Genomic DNA, 7,344 nt, shown 5'->3' with positions numbered 1-7,344 from the left:
CTCTCCTTCACTGCAGGTCTTGTGGAGGTTACTGTGGGCTGTAAAAACCACCAAAGTGCTGCTAATTAACTGGCACAAACCTCCCTCCCTGACATTGCTCCGAGGTGCTTGGCACTCTCACTGCCATGCCAGGCTCAAGCAGAGGCAGGGCTGTCACCCACGGGGCAGAGGCAGCCTCCAAGAGAGCCCCAGGTAAAACCTTTGACGGGAGCCAAGCTGATTTTTGGGGAGAGGTAGCTGTTAAGCTCCTGTTTCCCCAGTTAAACAGTAAGAGATTGAGGCTTCTCTCTTACTGTTTTGAGATAATGTCACGAACCCAGAGGCAATGCCCCTCCTCAGTCCTGGAGCTGTGGCCAGGTCACCTCATGCTGGAGTAGGGTGGGTGTAGAAATGGCCCTATTCCTCCCTGTGTCCCCCACAGAGCTTTACTGCTCTCCTCCTCTGCCATGTTCTTTTCAGACAGGAGATTCCACCTCACCCCTCAGCACCAATTTTATCGTCTTCAGATACATCCTAACTAGTCTCTTCACCCACTGGCAGTCCCCCTGCTCCCTGCATGCCCTGCTGCCAGCCAGGCCACCTCCATGGAATCATAGAACAGTTAGAGTTGGAAAGGACCTTAAGATCATCTAGTTCCAACCCCCCCCTCCTATGAGCCTGCCTTCCTCCCTCCTTTGCCCCTACATCTCCCTCTTCTCCCACCTGGCTGTCATCTTCCCTGGAGCCTTGGTTTCTCCTTGCAATAGGAGATGACTTATAGGAGAATAAGTCAGAATAGATGACCACATCTACTCTGGTTCTCTTGGAGTGCCTGAAAAATATGCCTCTCATCCCAGCAACAGAACTTGAAAATTGCAGCAGAAAACCATCACTGCTAGAAAGGAATGCACAGTTTCCATTGGTGACTTTGCTTTTTTGCTGTCTGTAACATCTCTCTAGGGTAGGTGCCCACCTCCTTCACCCTCCCCTAAAGTCAGAGAGAGTTGCCTATGGTCTGGAAACTGTCACATCCTGCAAAATGCTCCTGGCCCCATGTCACAAGGCCAGGACACAGTCCCCAGTCTCTGAGCAACGCTGTTTCAGTCAGAATTCAATAAAGTACCTGTATTATATGAACCTGGGAGGAATCGATTTTTATTTGAAACCAAATTTTAGGTTTCAAGCAAGAACAAAAAAGTTAGACAACAGGTCAATACGCTTCGCACGGGCATCACGCTAGGTCAGAATGATCCTGAACTTCCACCTTTATGATCACCCTAAATTATCTTTGAGTTAAATTTGATTTCACAGGTGTAGCAGCTCCTTTTCCTCCTAAGCTACTCACTGCACACTGAAGGCAAAAACTCAGGGGTTTGTTTGGTTTATACATATTTTTATCCAAAGCAGATGCAGAAAGGTGTTTAAAAGGCTGATCTATATGTAAAGAATAGTTACTAACAGAACCATCTGCCTCTCCAACAGCTGAAATTATATATAAAAGCTTTCACTCCAACTTCACAACCAACTGATAGTCTCCTGTTGCTCCCACCCCTGCAACTCTTTTAGTTGCCACTAAAACCTATGCAACTCCGAGCTGGCTTCTGCTATGCGTGCTGCTTCTATCAAGTCAGCCAACTCCATGGATCCATGCCTGAGAGCTGTCTTCTTTCTAGAAGGGTACCCTTGGTGACCAGGGTCGATATGAACTGCTGCTTTTCCATATGACAGTGCAATTAGGACAGAAGCTGCCTCCTTTATACACTTACCAAAACCTATGTAAACATAAAAATCTGAGACCAAGCACACAAGGTTGAACTAAAATCCAACTATCCCAGTATTTTATGTCTGTTAATTACCAGTAGTGAATGTTAAGAAGTGGAAGTGTAAAAACAGGTCAAAGGCTGCAGTTTCAGTCCTGTTCCGTACCCTCCCAGCAATCTGCGTCTCAAGCAATTTTGTCCAGACTGGCTGGTAGCTGGTGGGGTTTCTAAAATCTTCAAGCTAGACTGGAGGCCAGTTCTTGACAATTCTTGAGAGTATCAGAGATTGCTGTTATCATTACAGAGTACAAAGAAACTTTCTCCTACTTTTCAGAGGTCTGAAATGATACTCGCGCTCACCTAAATGGATCATGTTTGTTCTTCATTGCCCACAGCACTGAATTGCTTTCCTCAAATCCCTTAATGGGCTTGAATCCGAGAGGTAAAAGCAGCCACTTTGCCATGAGTTTTCTGGAACTTGTACAGACACAGCAGATCTGGAAACACCTGTGAAATGTTAAGAGGATTGTTAGGTAAAGTGGGAGAATTCAAGGAACCCAAACCAGCTTTAGCAACACCAACATTGTCTGCTGGTGATGAGAGAGAATAACTATTCACTATTAACATCTGCCCTTGCAGAAGGGTGTTTCTAAGAGCAAAAGTGCTCAGCCTTGGCATTTGTAGGATAGTTTGGAGAACGTAGAGCAGGTTCCAGGAAGCTTGCCAGCCTCAGCACAGCCCAGCCCAGCCAGGTGACAATCTACAATGACCACAGAGCAACTCCAATGTAAGCTAGACATCTCAACTAATGTAAGGGGTATCCTTAGACAAACATTTGGCAGATTCAGTAAGGGAACTTGACCTGGAAAGTGAAGCATCTTTCACCTATATAGAGCCAGTGCTTCAGATGGAAGAAGTAGGGAATGGGGACAGGTATAGGAGCATTTGAGGTGAAGGTGATTCAGCCTGCTGAGCCCACCTGTCGTGGCCCTGACTTAGAAGAACTCTTCCACCATGAAGCAAACTTATCAAAAGTAAGAGGATTTCTTTGCAGTTAGCCAGGGTAAAAGAAGGGATAGATGAAGTTTTCTTCCCAATGTTATGAAGAGTCTCTATTGACAACATTAACAGGCAACATAGCAAAAACAGTCACAGCATTTCCTTTAAACACCTCTGTCACTAGTAAGCTCAGGGACACAGACCGAAAAATACAAACGCAGTTATGAATTCCATCAGCTTTTCTGAAACCAAAGGAGATTCACCACCAGAGAGGAACAAATTCTGCTCCTAGTTACCATGATGTAATTCCAGGAAAGCTGACAAGAGTACTACTAACTCAGGTATGGGAAGAACCTGTTCTGAGCTCCTGGAATGCATGTTAAGCTGTGCTGAACAGATACAACTATCTCACTACACTGAGTAAGAGCAAGAGAGAAAGAGAGAGAGAGACCTTTTATGATGTTCTACCCATTAAAAAGAAACCCAAACACACAGCTTACTGTTATAAATAAACGTGTTACCTGTGAATAGTTGCACACACTCATTTGCATAGGATTTGGTATACATCTGTGCTCTTCAGTAGTTTATTCCAAACCTTGAGTATTTGATATAATTAATGTCAATATGCTTGGCTTATGTGTTATAAAAGAAAAGCATTTCTAATTAGCCTTTTTGATATGTAAAACTTTAGTATTTCTCCCTGGTGTTTTCCAAATCAAGTTCCTTTTTCTGCACTCCTGCAGAGAGAGAGTGTGAGGCTTATGCACCACTTAAGTCGTACTCTAAAGATAGTTTAAATTGCACGTACACAATAACTAGGCCTTGAGCTGGCCCTCAACATGGGGTGAGGTTCCCCTACTATGAGCAATGTCAGAAGTCCACATGTTATAAACTGGCCTTGTGACAAGTGAAACATTCCAATTTCCTGTTAAATTCAACCAACGCAAACCCTACTTGCCTTCAATGAACCTCTGGATTGTCTTTGGGATGAACAAAACCTTCACAGCAGTGACATTCAGAGGCTTATCACAATACACCAGGGACACAAGTAAATCTCAAGCAGTAAAAGAGAGTACAACTGTGGTGAGCTGCCTAGATGTAGCAATAAAGAAGGCTAAGGTGAGCACTTTTTTGTACCAGTCAACCCTGCAGAAAGGTCAGACAAATTGACAAGTTTTTGCCAAGCCGAAGGATTGGTCCTATCAACAGTGAGTAACAGTGGAATGTTGAGCATACAGACTCCCATCTCTTACCACTTACCCCTCTTTTTCTTGGAAGGAACTCAGCACTCAATTTACACTTCAGTAAAACAAGACTGACCAGATGCCTGTTGGAAGCAATGGGAATATTTTCCTTTTACTATGGGTCTTGCATTAAGCTCTAAATGAGATCAGAGCTAGATCTGATCTGTGGAGGCCTACAGGAAGAAGAAATTGTACTTCTCTATTAAACTGGACAAGCAAAGTGCTTTATTGAGTGCTGAAATAAGATGTGAGATTCCATGACAAGCTCAGGTTGTTTTTCTTTCCCATGTAGCTCTCATTTAACACAAAGCAGCTCATTTTCCATGTCATGGGGCCCTTGATCCTGCTCAATAAATATAGTATCTTCCCTAGAAGCATGAAGGCCCTGGTTTATAGGCTTGGCAAGAGAGTATACATCAGCCTTGCTGGTTAATTCAAACAAGAATAGCAAATTCCTAAAACTTTGGCCAAATTACCATCTTTCTAGCTGCTTCAATGAGCTAATATTGTTGTGGAAACCTGGAAGCAGTAGTCAAGTCTTTGATGATTTATTTAGTAGGAGTCATCTAGCAGCTAATTGTCCGCAGTTTCTAACCTCATTCATGAGCACTGCTGATTCTTCTTCCAGCATTTGCAGTTTTCTCCTTAAGCTTTCTTACATCTCTGTACGTACCATTTCCAGACAGCAGTTCAACTTTATCACAAATATGTTTATGAACTTGCCAAACCACATCCAAGATCTTCAGACTCAAAAGTAAGAGATAAAATCATCCTCACAGGGCACCTCACCCTTCTCCACCCAGGCACATGAAAAAACCCCAGCTTTAGGCTCTGACATTTTACATTTATAATGAGTCACAGCTTAGGCTTATTGGTTTTGGGTTTTTGTTTGGTGTTGGAATTTTTACCTTTCCATTCTTCTCCTGGATTTTTCACCCTGGATCCGTATCAAAAGAGAGAAAATACTGGTGAGCCACGTAAAAGAACAATCCACCTTTTCTGTCTGTACTGCAAATCCTACCATGACCATAGTGCTGGCCCAGTGAAGTGTATGCCTGTGAGCACTGCAGACACACCACAGGAAGAATGGGTGAGGATCAGGCACAGAGGTTTTGGCCAAGAGTGTAGAAGACTTTTTTACCACGGTGGCTCTAAGTCTTAACAGAGATCAGAGTTAACTAAAATGCTAAAGACATTTGATGGCTGTAACATAGATGCTCCTGGGTAAGTTCAAAGAAGAATCTGATTCACTCTGTGGCTCTGTTTCCACCAGGTTTAAGGATGGTCCTGATGTCTGTTAAGTGGCAAAAATGTAACAGTTCTGGTTAATCTCGTGTGATTCTTCATGAGATACAAAGTTCTTCCTGTTCATTTTCTGCATTCAATTATTCTGGTGCATGACTCTGCAACTATCACATGTCTGTTTTGGAGTGGCTTCTTGCCACGAATGGATGAAGTGCTCTTTATATGCCTGGTTTCTGTCTCCTATTTGTATGTTTATGAAAAAGCCTGGGTCCCTTCAGAAATAGAAGACACTCTACTTGAGCACCATTATCGCCATCATCTACTATGATCTGAGCCTGGGGGGAGATACTTTTTAAAAGAATAAGTTCAATTTCGCTAATGTAGCCATTGTTTAAATGTAAAATATAATTAGAGTACCCACCCAGGGTGGATGGTGTTGTGTAATTTTATGATACTCCATCTAGATGAGCGCTGGCTTTCTACCTGCATGCTTCACCACACCCAGGAATGCTGCTATTACACAATTACACACATCCTGTTGACTAATTACATAATAATTAGTGTTTCTAATATTCAAAGATGCACTCACTTTGGTGATGCAAGATTTTATGTCACTGCAAACTGAACCCAAACCATAACAAATACATGTAGTGATCAATGCTGTTCAGACAGCTTACTGAGCACGGACTTACCTTCTGGCAGATGGCACACAGAAACTTCGTACATTTTACATGCACCTGGCAGACCCTCTCTCCCCCCTGCTACTTTGGGTTCCACTTTATAAAGCTTTATAAAGCTGTTCAAGTAATTCTGTATTCAAGTTAGAGTTTCTGTAGTCTGCCTACTTCTGAGTTATGATTGCTTATCATGACTAGAGTTAATTCTTGGCTGAAAAAGCACTGTGACGTGCCTGGGGAAGGAAGACTTCTCTTCACAATGGCAATTCTGTAAGGAACCTGGAATATGCAATTTAAAGTGAGTAATTACCTAAAAAAATATCCCAAATACTGTTGTTCTAATAAAGTGCTACTCATGAGCCTGAGCCACTTGGATTTGGAACAGATTTTCTACAAGCTCGGGTGGAGTGTCTTGATCTGAGCTCTTGATTCTCATAATGCAGATGAGAGGCCAGATGAAAAGTCTGGCTCACCATTTGGATTGGGGCCTTTAAGATCAAACACCTTTTGTTGCAACCATGTCTTCCATCTAAACTTGTTGTTCATCTGAATTCAGTCACAATTCCCAGCAGGAGGCACAGAGGCCAAGCCCTGGGTCTTGCCCAGGGCACAGTTTTATGTTCCTATGCTCCAAGTGGATCATATATGGTGTTTCAATAGTGTTTCAGGCCTGCTACTGGTAGTTCCTCTGGAGTCCCCAGTTGTGCATATAGCCCTTTGTGATGGAAAAGATGGACTGTGTCCTCACCTCCAGCCATGTATTTGTTGGGTAACAGTAAAAAGCAACAAGCATTTTGCACATACCTTCATTTTTTTGTTTTCTTCTTCATGAATTTGATTTTTAACTTTTCAGTTATTGTGGCAGCAAATCATTTTTCAAGGCCATAAAGAAAAAACAAATCACTGCCCAGGAGTTTCTTATTGCACTGTTTCTCTTTTCATGGCACAAGAGGTTATAGTGCAAGACCAGCTTCTTTACTGAAGGGTAACTTTTTGCTGCCCTGCTAAGCTAAAAATTGGCATTTTAGTCTAAACATCTGCCCCTGACAGGCACTTATTTTATTAGTGAACCAACACTTCTATGAAAGCAAATTCGGGCTGTTTGGAAGGAGCAGGATCAGGTACACAACTGCCCCTCCCCAAATCCTCAGCAATCCCTTTTCTCTACCCCAAACACCAGCAATAAAGTCAGTATAGTAGTGCACTTCTCTGCATCTGGAAGACACTTAAAGAGAGGCCAGGGTTTTGAATTTGTAATGGGGGTTTCTGTTACTTCTAAAGGCTCTTTATTTTCACTGCTTTCTTACCTGGTGTGCTTCTCCCATGAAGAAAGTTCTGAGGGACAGGGGATCCATCCTCACGGGTATGCCTTGGTCACACAGGCGAGCACACAGCAACATGATTTCACATGGAGGACCAGCGTTTCTTCTGAGAGCAGTT

This window comes from Nestor notabilis, unplaced genomic scaffold, assembly GCF_000696875.1.
Source record: "Nestor notabilis isolate BGI_N333 unplaced genomic scaffold, ASM69687v1 scaffold27032, whole genome shotgun sequence".
Taxonomy (NCBI): Eukaryota; Metazoa; Chordata; class Aves; order Psittaciformes; family Psittacidae; genus Nestor; species Nestor notabilis.
The sequence above is the reverse complement of the archived record's forward strand: the minus strand, read 5'-3'. Positions refer to the sequence as shown.